The sequence below is a fragment of the Felis catus genome, chromosome A3 (assembly GCF_018350175.1).
Source record: "Felis catus isolate Fca126 chromosome A3, F.catus_Fca126_mat1.0, whole genome shotgun sequence".
NCBI classification, from domain to species: Eukaryota; Metazoa; Chordata; class Mammalia; order Carnivora; family Felidae; genus Felis; species Felis catus.
Window position 1 is genome coordinate 9,176,509 of NC_058370.1, and position 14,141 is coordinate 9,190,649.

General features: G+C 44.9%; 1 protein-coding gene across 6 annotated transcripts in view; it reads right to left on the reverse strand.

Moving 5' to 3' along the window:
- TSHZ2 (teashirt zinc finger homeobox 2) overlaps nt 1-14,141 on the reverse strand; it is a 460,946-nt gene that overhangs the window by 311,412 nt on the left and 135,393 nt on the right. The window lies entirely within an intron of this gene.

Consider the following 14,141-nt stretch of genomic DNA (forward strand, 5'->3'; position numbering starts at 1 on the left):
CACACATGCCTTCACGGATGTCACCGTGACTTTCTTGTGTTTCACAAAAAGCAAAACACATGACAACAACCTTAAACGGTCAGGAGGTCGCAGGTCGAACTGACCACTGTCCCCAACTTCATCTGGTTTTCCTTCCCCTCTCCTCTATCAACTTGTTCTTTTCCTTCTTTGCAAGATACATAAGTAGCATGAAATCATTATCATTGAAAGTGACGGTATCAGTCACCGCTTAGTAAGCACTGTTCATGTGTGTCAGGGGCTTAGTTAATGACATCACTGATCCTGCAGAATAAAAGAGCGTCTCCCCCATTTTCCACGCACAGAAGCAAAGGCTCAGAGAGTTTAAGTGACTTGAAAGGAAATCACACAGCTCGAAATTGCTGAGCTGGGATTAGAGCTCTAATGTCTGGTTGCTGTCCTAATTGGTAAATCACCCGGTCTCTGTCCAAAGTAACAAAGCCAGTGAATGCGAGGGCCTGGGTTTGAACCAGCTTATTCTGAAGTCCAGAACTTGAGATCTTTTCCACTAACCACCCTGCCCTTCAGCATAGCGATTCCTCTGAAATCAGTCAACCCTGTGACTTACAAAAGGAAACAAACAAACACAAAGTAATCTTTGGCTCTGGGTCTACTTTGCCCCCTAGTTTTTTCTTTCCACTTTGTTCAGATACAGTTTGCAAACAATACATGAAACCACTCCTTGAGCCTTACGTGGATTTAAACTCCCAGCATCTAGTATTAAAAAATTAATAACCGTCATTAATAAGGAAACATACTGAGCCACGATCAACCATCAATGCTAACCTCTTCTTTTTTTTTTCTTTTTGTTACTGCCCCCCCTTACCCTGATGGGAATTAACAAGGACCTTTAACACTGACCTTCATGTGTGTTTTTTCCTGATTATAATAAAAAATCATGTTCCATGCAGAAAATGTAGAAAAATACAAAGAAATATCCCACTTAGGATAAATTACATCATAATAATATAATAAGATTACATAATAATATAATATAACCTTTAACATTATATCAATCTATAGTTACATCTATCTATAGATATACTGTAGCTATAAATAAATATACTAGTATTTTATAGGGTCATAATGTACCTATGTGTATTACTGTGCTTTTTGTTCACCCTGATTAATATATTAGGGACTTCAATCTTTATGATCATGGATTTTTAATGGTGGGTGATACGCCATGATATAGTTACCATGTTAAAAACGAACCATGAGGCACCTGGGTGGCTCAGTCGGTTAAGCATCCGACTCTTGATTTCAGCTCAAATCGTGATCTTGGAGTCGTGAGATCAAGCCCAGTGTTGGGCTCTGTGGGGACCGTGGAGCCTGCTTGGGATTCTCTCTCTCTCTCTGCCTCTCCCCTACTCGCATGCTCTCTCTCTCTCTCTCTCTCTCTCTCTCAACATAAACATTAAAAAAATCAACGCCTTATTATTGGACATGGCAGTTGTTTCTAGTTTTCCCCCGTGTTATAAATATTTCACTGGATATAATTTACATATATCTTAATGTGGATATACCTTCTGCTAAATTCCCAGAAACAGAATTATTGTGTCGTGGGCCACGTTCACATCAGAGGCATTTGATAAATTGCCAAAATGTTCTCCAGCGACTGTGACCCATTCGAGCTTCATCATGTAGTAGGTGAAAGTGTTCTTCCTCTCCTGGACTCCCCCATATGAGATACTGACATAAGAAATCGACTAATTACTGGAGAGCCCAAATAATAATAGTAACTCTAATAATAATGATACTTGGTGGTTCAGACTGCATTTATTTGGTAACCAGTTAAGCTATATTAACATACACATGCCAACATTTTGGTAGCAATCTGCCCTAAAGTCTCAACAAAAATAAAGAAACAATAATGACAACAAATACGACCTCCAAGAACTTGTACATAGCGAGTTCTGAACAGGAAAACAAAGAAGAAAACCAGTACTCCAATGCCCAAGAGGGGTGGAGGGGTGGCCAGTCGCTGCTACAATTATACTGCTTTTCTAACAGTTGACATGGCTTAGCCCATAAGAGCTTAGCTGTGAGAAAATGTGCCCTAAATGGGGTTGAAACAATTTCTTCAAGAGAAGAGCTGGTTTTCCTTAAGATCTTTATCTCTTTTCCCCTACCCTATCTAATTTAGGAAGATGACTCAGTTTTTTTTTTTCCCCCCATATGGGAAAGACATACATTTTCTTCAGGCATTTATGAATCAGACTCAAGATGCAATCCACCTTCTGGGTTACTGACAAGTCTCAGGGCCAGGTGACCAGGTAGAAAATAGCCAGCATCAGGGCATAAAAATAACAACTCATTTGCAAATCAAAGCACAGTGACCTCACTGGAGAGGTTTCTTCCCTAATTTGCATGGTCTTGAACAGGAAGCAACAGGGCGCCTGGTCCATCTCCGAGGCGTGGGATCAGGGAAGGCAGGGTACTTACAGCTTGCCTCTGTTCTCTTACCAGCTCTGTGACTGCAGACAAGTCACTTGGCCTTTTTGAGCCTTGCTTTCTTCCTTGTCATTTGTGAAATTGTTATAAATACTCTCTCCTTCACAGTGTAGATGTGAGGATTAAAGGAAATAATGGATGCAAAGAACTCAGCGCATGCCTGGCACGTAGGAAGCCCTCAGTGAAAGGTCAGACTCTACTCATCTTCTCAGCTCCAACATCCACATCATACCCAAAGGACCCCCTTCTTTCGAGTTACCCTTTACCTCATTACAGTGCTTTTGGTTTCTGGGTGGTTTTGTTGTTTCTTGTTGTTGTTGTTTAACACATAGCATTACCTTAAAATAAGTTTATTTGATTTTGTGGTTATTCTCTGACTCCCTCCCTTGAATGCCAATCATTTGGGAGCTAGGATCTTTTCCATCTTAGTAAACATATATTAAAAAAATTTTTTTTTGACATTTTTATTTATTTTGAGAGAGAGAAAGAGCACAAGTGGCGGAGGGGCCGAGAGAGAGAAGGAGAGAGAGAATCCCAAGCAGGCTCCACACTAGCGATACAGAGCCCCACGCGGGGCTCGAACTCATGAACCACGAGACCATGACCTGGGCTGAAATCAAGAGGCAGACGCTCAACCGACTGAGCCACACATGGTACCTAGCACATGGTACAGGGGCTGACACTTAGTAGGCACGCAACACATATTTGTTGAAAAATAAAACATGCATAAATAGGTGTTCATGCACATAGGGATACATACATGCTTCCATACCACCAGTGGTTCGCTTGGCTAATTAATATTCTCTCTCTCTCTCTCTCTCTCTCTCTCTCTCTCTGCCTCCCCCTCTGATGCTCTCGCCTCTTCCTTTTTTCTCCCCCAGCAAATAATTATTGAGCCAACCTCTCTGCTAAACACTGGGGATGCATTCACGAACAAGACAGAGCATCCATGAAAGAGCCCACGGTTCAGATTTCTCTCTTCATTTCACTCCTTCACTGTTCCTTCTTGATGGATCGCTCAGATTTCAGTTTCAACTCCGTATACAGCGGGGACTCAGAGAGCCTCGTTCGATTCTCCGGGTTCTTGTCAAGTAGTGGCAAATGACTACCCCAGACTCTATTGTCTGTGGACTTCCTGCTTTGGCTGTATTTTACTTTTCTATAAAATACGCTATTTTGTTTCGAGATCTGCTGCTGTCCACCAAAAATACAACTCTGTTACTAACCCTGCCAGCTCCTGAATGATACCTTTGTGGACACTAAAAACAATTTAATGGCATGTCACAATAGCAATTCACTCTGTTAATAGCCCCGCTCAATAATACTATATTGCATAAACCTCCTCCAGTCGTCTGACAAATAATTCACCTTTACTCACCCCACAGTAAGCTCCATTTCACTAACAAATATATTTCTCCCCAAACCTACAAATATTCAGCATCTCTGTCCTGTGACAATAGCTATTTTTTTTTTTTTTTTTGGATGAGGTCAGTGGTATTATGTTTCCATTACCTCTCACTGGCTTAGTCTCAATGACAATCTTTTTCCACACGGGGCATCAAATTAGGGGACAACACGGTTTCTGATTTCTCGCTCACCTACCAGTGAATGAACGCTTTACGACTGCACAGGCGCGGGAAGCATCTGCTCTCTCTGTGGACGTCCCTTCTGCCGAACACCATCTCTGTGCAGGGGCAGGGACCTCTCGCCTCCGTAAGAAGTAGTATCCTTTAGATTTATTATTTCTTTAAAATGGCTTCTTGAGGGGCAGCAGACACAGGGTTCTTGACCTGGGGGCCTGTGCACCCCAGCGATCCAGGAGTTCAGACATTTTGGGAGGGTGAGTTTTTTAAAAGATTATTTTCATCAACCTTTACGTGACATGTAGCATTTCTTCGATTATAAATGCAGGCATCAAATCACGGGACCTGTGACTTTAGCACCAGTACAAATCGCAGATGTCTTCGTATCACATCGCAGTTGTTGCAGAACTACTGAAATATCACAGACACTTATTACTATTTCAACATTATAGGAGTTGTCAGGCCCCCTGACGGATCGTATTGTTTAATGCGTCATACAGAAGTACATACGTGGCTACATCAAACTCTGTTGTTGCGTAAAACACTTCGATAACTGAATTTCTGTACACTTGTTTCTTTGTAATTTTTTATATTTTTATCTAATGCACTGAAAACCAGGATTCTGGTAAGGGGCCCATAGACTTCAGCAGGTCACCAAGGGGGTCATCGATAGTGTAAAACAGTGAGCAGGCCCTTCAGGAGCATTTGGTGGCAAAGAACCCGCGGTTGGAAGCCAAGAGTACTTGGGCTCAAACCTTGAGTTTTCAGTAATAATAATAATAATAATAATAATAATAATAATAATAAAGCCCCTCTAAAGTGCTTGCCACGTGCAAGGCCTTTGCACGCATTCAATTCATTTAATCCAACTATCCTGTGACATTTAATCCAACTATCCTGTGACTTGAAGGATATCTCAAGTATCCTTCACCTAATGAGAAAAGAGTCTGAGACTCAGAGGTGTTAAGTAACACTCCCAAGATCACTCAGCTGGCGGTTAAGTTGGGAAGCGGGCCTTAAGCCCAGAAGGGCTCCTCTCCTCCCTTCCCCCGTCTCCCACATCAGCAATAACAGAAATAAGTGTTTTGTAGGCAACAGCCAGTTACTCCTGAAAATAACCCTACAAACTAGGTATTATGAGCATCATCATCCTCAATTTTTGTTTTATTTTATTTATTTTTCTTATTTTTTTAGATGAAAAAAACTGAGAGAAATTGAGTTAGCCACCGCCCCCCCCCCCCCAAAAAAAAATACAGCTTGGAAGTGATGCCAGACAAACGCCAAATCCAGCTCACTGCCCGTGTTTGTAAATAAAGTTTTATTGGCACACGGCCACACCCACCTAGAAACGCAGTGGCCGTGGCCGCTTTTGTGTTACGACAACAGGGCGCGGTAGTTGCTGCAGAGGCCAAATAGCCTGCAAATGTCTAAAATATGTGCTGTCTGGCTCTTTACAGGCAAAGTTTACTGATCCTGCTCTTAACCGTCATCTGCTAGGCCACCTCCTGTCTCTGCCTGTCACTTACTGGCGGGCAACGTGGCCCTGGGAAAGAAAGTCACCTAAACCCAAGTCATCTTAAGCTGCAAGATGGGTGCATAGTGCTATCAATAACTTAGGAGGGTTGGGAACATGGAATGCATGCAAAGAGGTGACACGGCTCCTGGCATATGATAAAGGTTCAGGAAATTTGCATCGCTGTTATTATTACTATTACTTCCACTTGAATCGGTTAAAGGACCTCACGTCATATTCTAAAAAAGCTTAACAGTCCATAAAGTCCAGCTGGCAATTTCTGGTCATGTCAACCACGGAAGAAGCTGGATTTGCTGGGTTTGAAATGTAATCTGCCTCTCAGATTAGGACAACTCTGTCCTCTGAAGCAAACCAGTTACTGATCAATGAGCCGGTCCTTCCAGAGACATCAGCACTACTCAACCAGATCTTTCATTATGTATGAAATTCAGCCCCCAAATGGACTCAAGTGATGGGAACTAGACCAGGGTCACAAATCACCCCAGACGGAGGAGCCTGATGGTAAACGAGCACGAGGGTTCAAAGCCACGGGGCAAAGCACAACGTCAAGCAAAAGATGTCCCTGGTGGGGCAAGGGGCCAGCCCAGGGAAGACAGTAAAAGTACATAAAATCCTTTTTTGTTTCTTCGAAGGATAGAATGCCAACCCCATTTCTTGCATGCTGCTTCCCAGGGAGACACTGGCTGATGCTAAAAAGGAGTTGTCTCCCCTAAGCTCTGTCGACAGAGGCAAAAAGGAAATTAAGATGATTACATATGTTTAGGGGAAATTAAAGTGTTTTGGCTTGAAGTTTGCGTTCTCTATCAACCATATTCAGCAGGCAATTACTCAACACTCCACTTGGCCTGGGAGATGCTTCCTTAACATGGAGAATCCTTTTTACAAGCTCCTTTTAAAAATTAAGACTGCAGAGCAATGTGGCCAGGAGCACAGCTGTGGGGCCAGACATGCATGGGTTTGAAGCCCAGCCTCATTACTGCCAGGATTATTTCTCCCAGGCTCAGTTTTGTGACTCAGAAAATGGGATACTGCTTGTTTTATGGGCCTGAATGTGTCAACCCTCCCTCCGTCGGCGCCCTTAGCCAGCCAACGGATTTCGTGCCCCCCCCCCCCCCGACCCTTGGCTGGCACGTGACCTGTGTGGTCTCTTGGGATGTTTGCAAATGTGACGCAAAACAGAAAACTGAAAAATGTTTACCCGACCTGGCCCGCTTGCTTTTTCCCTCTGCAAAGGCTACAAGAAGAAAACACATAGGCTATCTTGCTGGATGAGGAGATGCCTGCTATGTGGGGCCAGGGTGTCTCAGCCACGAAAGCCCAGGCTGTTCTACATCAGCCCACAGCTCGCCAGTTCCCAACCGTGTGAGTGCACCCCGGCCAAGATTAGCTGAGCCCCTAAGCCAGCCTGGAAGCTGACCTCAGATTTATGAGCAGGGCCACCTGAGATCAGGCTAGCCCAGCCCAGAGCAGCTGGACCCCTCTGACTGGTGAGCGAAATGAATGTTGATTGTTTTTCGTCACCAGGTTTAGGGGTATTTGTTACACAGCACGGCCCTGTCAATAGATAACTGATACAGATGATGTTTCCTTCACAGGGTTGTCTTGAGAAATAAAATAAGATGATACCTAGTAAGCCCAGAACACAGAACTGGTATCCGATAAGTCGAGGAGGTTGGAGATGCTGGGATTGTGACGGCCCTGGGATCCTCGTGGAGATGCCAGCCTGGGTTTTGTCTCTCACCCTTCTACATAGTCATCACTTGGGCTCATTGCCTTGGGGAAGGGATGTGGCAGAGGAGAAAGCAGAAGTGCCTTCTGCCTGTCCTTGGCTTTTATCTCCAAAAGCCTAAAAGCCCCTTGAGAAAACTTAGGATTTGTAGCAGAAGTTCAAGAAGAATTTGGCCAGAATTGAGAGTTGAAAGCGGGTCTTCGTCTCCCCCACGTTCCGTACCCCACCCCCATCCAAGATAGAAAAGGGGTTCCACTTGGCCAGAAGAAGGGGTGGCTGCCCAGCTAATGGAACCCAGCACCTCAGGGACTGAATGGCTCTGGTGCATCTAAACAGCCAGACCCCAGACACAGCCAGGCAGGAAGACGTGTGTGCTCCACGCATGGCCCAGAGGCCACAGGGGGCTCCCTCACCGGCATGACAAATGTGTCACTGTAGCCCAGGGGCTGTCCGTTTTCCCAAAGAGCTGCCCCTCTTTTCCTGGCAAACTTGCTAGGCGGGCACTATATCTGAATTTCTAGTTCAACTTTAAAGGAAGGGGAACCCATAACAGATTAGAGTTAAAAAAATTATGTTTGCTTTGCCGAAAATGGGAATTAACCTGAAATCTAGCAAAAGAAAGTGATCCTCCCTGACGTATCCTTAGTTTGTTGCCCTGAGGCTCATACTCACTCGGTGACAATGATGTGACGATGGGTTTCGGTTGAGAGGGGACACAACTATCTTCAAGGTCCAACTCTCACCTATATTGGTAAGAAAAGTAGAGGAGATTTTACAGCTAACATAGGTGACATCTGACATAATAGCGATCAGTCGATACATCAATCTATCAATGACCTCGTCTCCAACAGGTCATGTCCTAGGAGGGAGAGTAGAGAGGTAGAGATTCAGGACAGACTCTGTGACCCTTCCGTGATAACCTTGGCTGCCCCAGACCTTGAGAAGAGCCTTCTGCAGAAGTCATACCCTGGCAGTCTCCAGGCTGTATCTGGCTAGGAAACGTATTTTTTTTTTTTTTTTGGCTTGTTCCATGTTTATACACTTAAAATAGGCTATCAACCTTTAAAAATCAAGAACTATCTTTCTAAACACACATGAACATGCAAGAGAGACAGAGAGAGAGAGAGAGAGGGAGGGCGAGAGGGAGGGAGAAAAGGAGGGCGAGAGGGAGGGAGGGAAATCCAGGTTTCTGGCTTCTTTTGAAAAGAAATAAAGAAAACATGGCACTGCCCATGGAGCAAGAAACGAGTTGGGAGCGGCTGCTACCCCTGGAGGCCGAGAGTGTTCTCCGTTCACCACAGCCCCCACTACTCCCTATAGCTTTGCCAGCTAAAGGGACAATGGCCAACTGCCTGTTCTTGAGTCTCTTAGAGCCGATGGAAACTTCTCCGTACCCGTGATGTTTTCCAAAGTGGAAAAACAAAAGCTAGACAGAGGGGCCTATGCGTTTCTTGCCCACGACCTCCTTTAATTTCGCTGCCTAGATTTTGGGCATTTGATGCGTGTCTCTATATTTCATCCTTCAACGATTCGGTGATGGGATGTGCATGGTTTCAAAAGGGAGATAGCCTGAGCTAGAATGCGTTGTGCTCATGAACGCTTTTACACGGTACACACACACCCGCACACATCTGGGGAGTACCAGTTAAAGGACCACTTGTAAACAATACTGCTTTTGTTTACGGGAGGCCGTTTTAATTTTTCCCTAAGTAGAAATACTTGTTTTCCGAGGAGCCCTACACATTTGCCGGGCGGGGGGGGGGGGGGGGGGGGGGGGAGGGGCGGAAAAAAAAAGTCTATCCCTGGAACTTTAGTAAGATTCTAAAAAGACAGCAAAAATGTTGTGGCAAATAGGGCAAAAAAAAAAAGCCATTTGTAAAGAAGTACTATTTGTATCGAACATCATGAGGAAATAACTGCATCATGACAATTTTGTACATCTTCTATGATTTGATTGTCAGTAATGAAGCCCATCGGAGAGTGATAAATGAGCAGAGAAAAAGTATCTATTTCACTTATCCTGCAAATTATGCAGCTCAGAGCTTGATAGCACTTGGCAAAATACAAATGTATTTGAATGGAATTCAAATTGTTGCTCTTTGCCTAAGACACAGGTAATATCACCAGGGGTCCTGTCTTTGGATTTTTCTAAGAGGTAAGAGTTTAAGTAACAGCAGTATTACAAAATTGCCTTTAAACACTGAAAACATTTTTACTTTGTTACAGGGTGTAATTTCCACTTTTCCCCTCTAATGGCTCATAGACGGAAAATGGTACACTAATGCAATTTTTCAAATTTAGTTACCTTTTTTTTGTGTGTCCTAAAATTATACGTTCTCGTCATCTGCCCCGTTTGTCAGTCTCCAGGACCCATTTATTTCCCTGTTCTTATGGTTCTGTAATTTATCTTCTTGTCACAGAACTTTCATAAACTTTTTTTTTTTTTAAGATACAAAACACTTGCAATAAACTCTGACAAAAATGCTTCCAGTTCAACTTTTGAAATCTTTCAATTACGCGTCGAACGATGATCATACTTTCGGGTCTTTCTGTGCTGTGAAACCTCTCTTGGAGTGACATCGTACTAGGGGAGGGGGAAAATTACTGGAAAAGAGACTCACTTCCAACCATTTATATTTCTTTGCCTCTTCACTTTTGCTTCTACAGATGTATATTCAAAATCATGCCACGTAGAGAAGAGAAAAGGGGACTGATAAAATGGGAATTGTTGTCTGTGGTAGATGGAAATCCTGTTCCAACTCCAATGATCTAAAATGGGGTGTGGGAGGAAAGAAAACTGGTTTTGTGAGCTTTTGGATGCCAGAGGGAGCCGTAAAGAGAAGTCCGTAATCAAAGGGGCTTGTTAAAAACAAACCAAACCAGGGGTGCCTGGGTGGCTCAGTTAGGTTGAGCGCCCGACTTGGGCTCAGGTCATGATCTCACAGTTCAGGAGTTCGAGCCCCACGCTTGGCTCTGTGCTGACAGTTCAGAACCTGGAACCTGCTTCCGATCCTGCGTCTCCCTCGCTCTCTGCCCCTCCCCCACTTGTGCCCTGTCTCTGCCTCTCTCAAAAATAAATAAATGTCAAACCAAACAGAAAACGAACAAAACGTAGTGGTCTCGAGTGATGGGAAGTGCCCAATATTAAATTTGGAGTAACATGGCTATCTCTTCATTACCACGAGGAGATACTCGGTGAACATCCAGGTTAACTGGACCAGGGATTGTTACTGGGCTGTTCAGCAAGCTTATCTGTGGTGTTGAAGGCATGAAGAAAGCTTCAAGAAGCCCCTAGACCCGAGCCACTCAATGCAAATATAAAGCGAGCAGCCACATTAAACAAGTTAGATAATAACAAGTACCATTAATTTTGATCATCTCTTTTATTTAACCCGATGTAGTCAAAATGTTATAGTCACCTTAACGTGTAATTAATATCACAAATCATTAATGAGACCTTTAGCATTTTCCCCTCATACTAAGTCTTTGAAATGCCAGGTGTATTTTATACCTTCAGAGCGTCTCACTTGAGATTAACCACATTTCAAGTGCTCGATAACCATACGTAGCTCAAGGCTACTGTGAAGGGCAAAACCGTTTTAGACTGTCTCCCCTAGATTCAGGGGTCCTAATAAGAGCTCCTATAGAACGTGGCCTCTCTTACTGTAGAACTTATCATTTTTTTAAAGTTTATTTATTTTGAGAGAGAGTGAGAGAGAGAGAGAGAGAGAGAGAGAGAGAATCCAGAGCAGGCTCCACGCTGTGAGAGCAGTGCCCAATGCAGGGCTTGAGTCCAGGAACCATGACATCATGACCTGAGCCGGAACCAAGAGTGGGACACTTCACCCACTGAGCCACCCAGGAGCCCCGACCTTATCATTTCTTTGTTTCATTGTGTCTTCCACATTTGCTTAAGTGTGCTGATAACTGGCAACAGACAGATCCATTTGGTTCACTGTTGTAACGCTAATTTCTGAAACACAGTAGGTGCTCGAGAAACATTTATTGAAGAAATACGTTAATCAAATGAATGGATGGATGTTTATATTTTGTCAAAAGATAGACCTATTTGAAGGAGAATCTAGGGGCAGGAGACTCTTGAGTTCTCCACCGAGGTCCCCTTCTGGCACGGCCACCCACAGCTGTTGTGAGTGGTGGCTCCTGGCTGCCCAGCTGCCCCTCTGGGGAATTGTCCACAGAGGCTGACAGGTGCCACCTCGTCTGAAAGATGAAGACCCCTTCCTGCTGCCCACGACCAACGGCTGACTGACACTGGGATGCAAACGTCCATCTTCCTTGCCTCCAAATAGGAGAACTCTGATGGGGGTTAAGTTCCAGAGCCCTGTGTCTGTGCTTCAGACCAAGGTCACACTGTACCTGGGACCACATCCTTCCGCAGCACAATCTTGCTTCCCTCGCTCCCTCACAGGTTTTACTGAGATCACTCAAAAAGTCACCTGTATCCAAATCCTTGCCTCAGGCTCTGCTTCTAGGGAACCCGACATAAGACACTATAATTTTCTTTTGTCATGTTTTGACTCTTCTTCCTCCTTCTTCCAACCCTTTGAAATGTAAATCCATTTGTTTCCTACAGAATCTTTCCCAAGTGGCTTTCCTTATTAACCCTCAAACTATCAATTTTCTGCCCTATAAGGACCATTTACCAGTGCAGCAGAAGCCTTGAAAGGCATTTGGCTTTTTTATCTGGATGTTTATTTCACCCCACGAAGGCACTGTAAATTCCCCAAGTGTGCCGATCAAACATTTGTGGTCAACAGCAAAGCCCACAACTACACAATTTTACAATTCTCCTGAGTGACGAAGGGGAGGGATGATTCTGTCGCTCCTCTCCATGGCCCCGCTGTCACGTGAGTGTGACAAGACTTCACGAAAATACATACTTCTCATACTATCCTGCCGCCATTTAAGCTATTCAGGAATAGAGAGACGGGTGGATTGAGGGAAATCTTGGAACGATATGAGATTAAAAAGAGAGAACTACACTGAATTTGTTCCCTCCTTAGCCAAAACGTGAGCACAGAGAACAACTTAGAATCCAAGTGGTGCCCTTAATATATTTTCTTTTTGTCATGGTTGTGGATTTTTAAAATGGGTGTATCAGTTTGTACCCCCAGATGACCGATCAGTGCCATTAACTGAGTTTTAGGACCTTTGTGCTTGCTGCCCCTTCCCCCCCTTCTGGGAACACTGCTCTCCTAAGTATCTGCACGGCTGGACCCCATGTATCACTTGGTTCTCAGCTCAGCCTAAGATTGTTTCCTCCACCTTGCGTCATTCTCGAACACGTAGCCGTGTTTGATATGCCCAGCAGCACTTAGCGCCAGCCGATAACCTTCTATACTCACCTACTGCCTCTACCACTAAGTGAGCTCCCTGGGGACCGGCACTTTTGTCTTTTCCACTACTACATCCCCAGTGCCTAGACCAGGACCTGACAAAGTGTGTGGGTGGCTCAGGTCATGAGTTCATGAGTTCGAGCCTCGCGTCGGGCTCTGTGCTGACAGCTCAGAGCCTGGAGCCTGCTTCGGATTCTGTCTGTCTGTCTCTCTCTCTCTCTCTCTCTCTCTCTCTCTCTCAAAAATAATAAAACATTACAAAAAATAATTATGTGTTGAATGGCCACCTGAGCCAGATTACTTTGTGTAACTCCAAGTCTTTCTTGGTAAGGAAGAGACGTCTCATGTTGCCTCTTAGGGATGACATCGGCCAGAAATCTCAACGTGGCGCTTCCTAGGTGTTATGGATTATGTGTCTGTGTCCCCTTGAAATTCATATGTTGAAACCCTAACCCTCAACGGAATGGTCTCAGGAGGTAGGGCTTTGGGGAAGTGTTCGGGTCATAACGATGGAGCCCCTACGATGAGATTAGTGCCCTTATAGGAAGAGCTTATAGGAGACCTTGGTCTCTTCTCCTCACCTCTGTGTCTCTGCGTCATGTGAGGAAACCAGAAACGTGTCACTGGAACCCAGCCATGTGCTATCCGTCTCGGGATTCCAGCCTCCAGAACAGTGAGAAAGGAATTACTGTTGTTTCAGCCCCCCAGTCGGCGGTACCCTTTTCAGAGCAGGTCCAAATGAATTAGACACTAGTCTGCATCCTCAGCTTCTGACTGGGGGTCTTGGGAAATGCACGTAAGACAATATGCTAGAGCCTTGATCTAAGGATGTGACCAGTGGCCTTGGCTGTGGTGCTGGAAGTTCTCCAGTTAAGAGCCTGGTCTCAAGTCACGGCCCGACTTGCCTGGCTTCCCAGCCTCAACCAGAGACGTTGGCCGTTCATTCTTCGCTGACAGTGGGAAGGTGAGACGAACAACGTCTCTGCCCTCTAGACTGGTGAACATAAACAAGCTTGGCTTTCTTGGGAAAGGGCTGGGTTTCCTCTCAGGGGGACGTCTGGTAGCGATTCTTTGCCTTTTCCCTGCTAGGCTTTGGAGTAACAAAACTCTGCATGTTAAGGGATCGATAAAAGACCCAGATGCCTCCTGGAAGGTTAGCAATTCACTCAACAAACATTCCTGGCATGACTGCCCATAGCCAGAAACCGCTTGCACAGGAATGACGATCGGGAGGAAACGTCAAATAAACGGCCATGGCTTCCAGGCTGATGGAGCGTCCATCCTAGCGGGGCCGACTGGCTTCGGTGACATCATCGTATGAAGAAAAGTAACATTGCAGCTATGATTAAGTACTACCAAGAGGTTTATGGGCAAGGGGGGTACGTCGTGCGGGGCTAGGGCCATTCCGGAGGCCAAAGGAGGTTCCCGGAGACAGGAGATCTGAGCTGTGGTCTTATGTAAGCAGA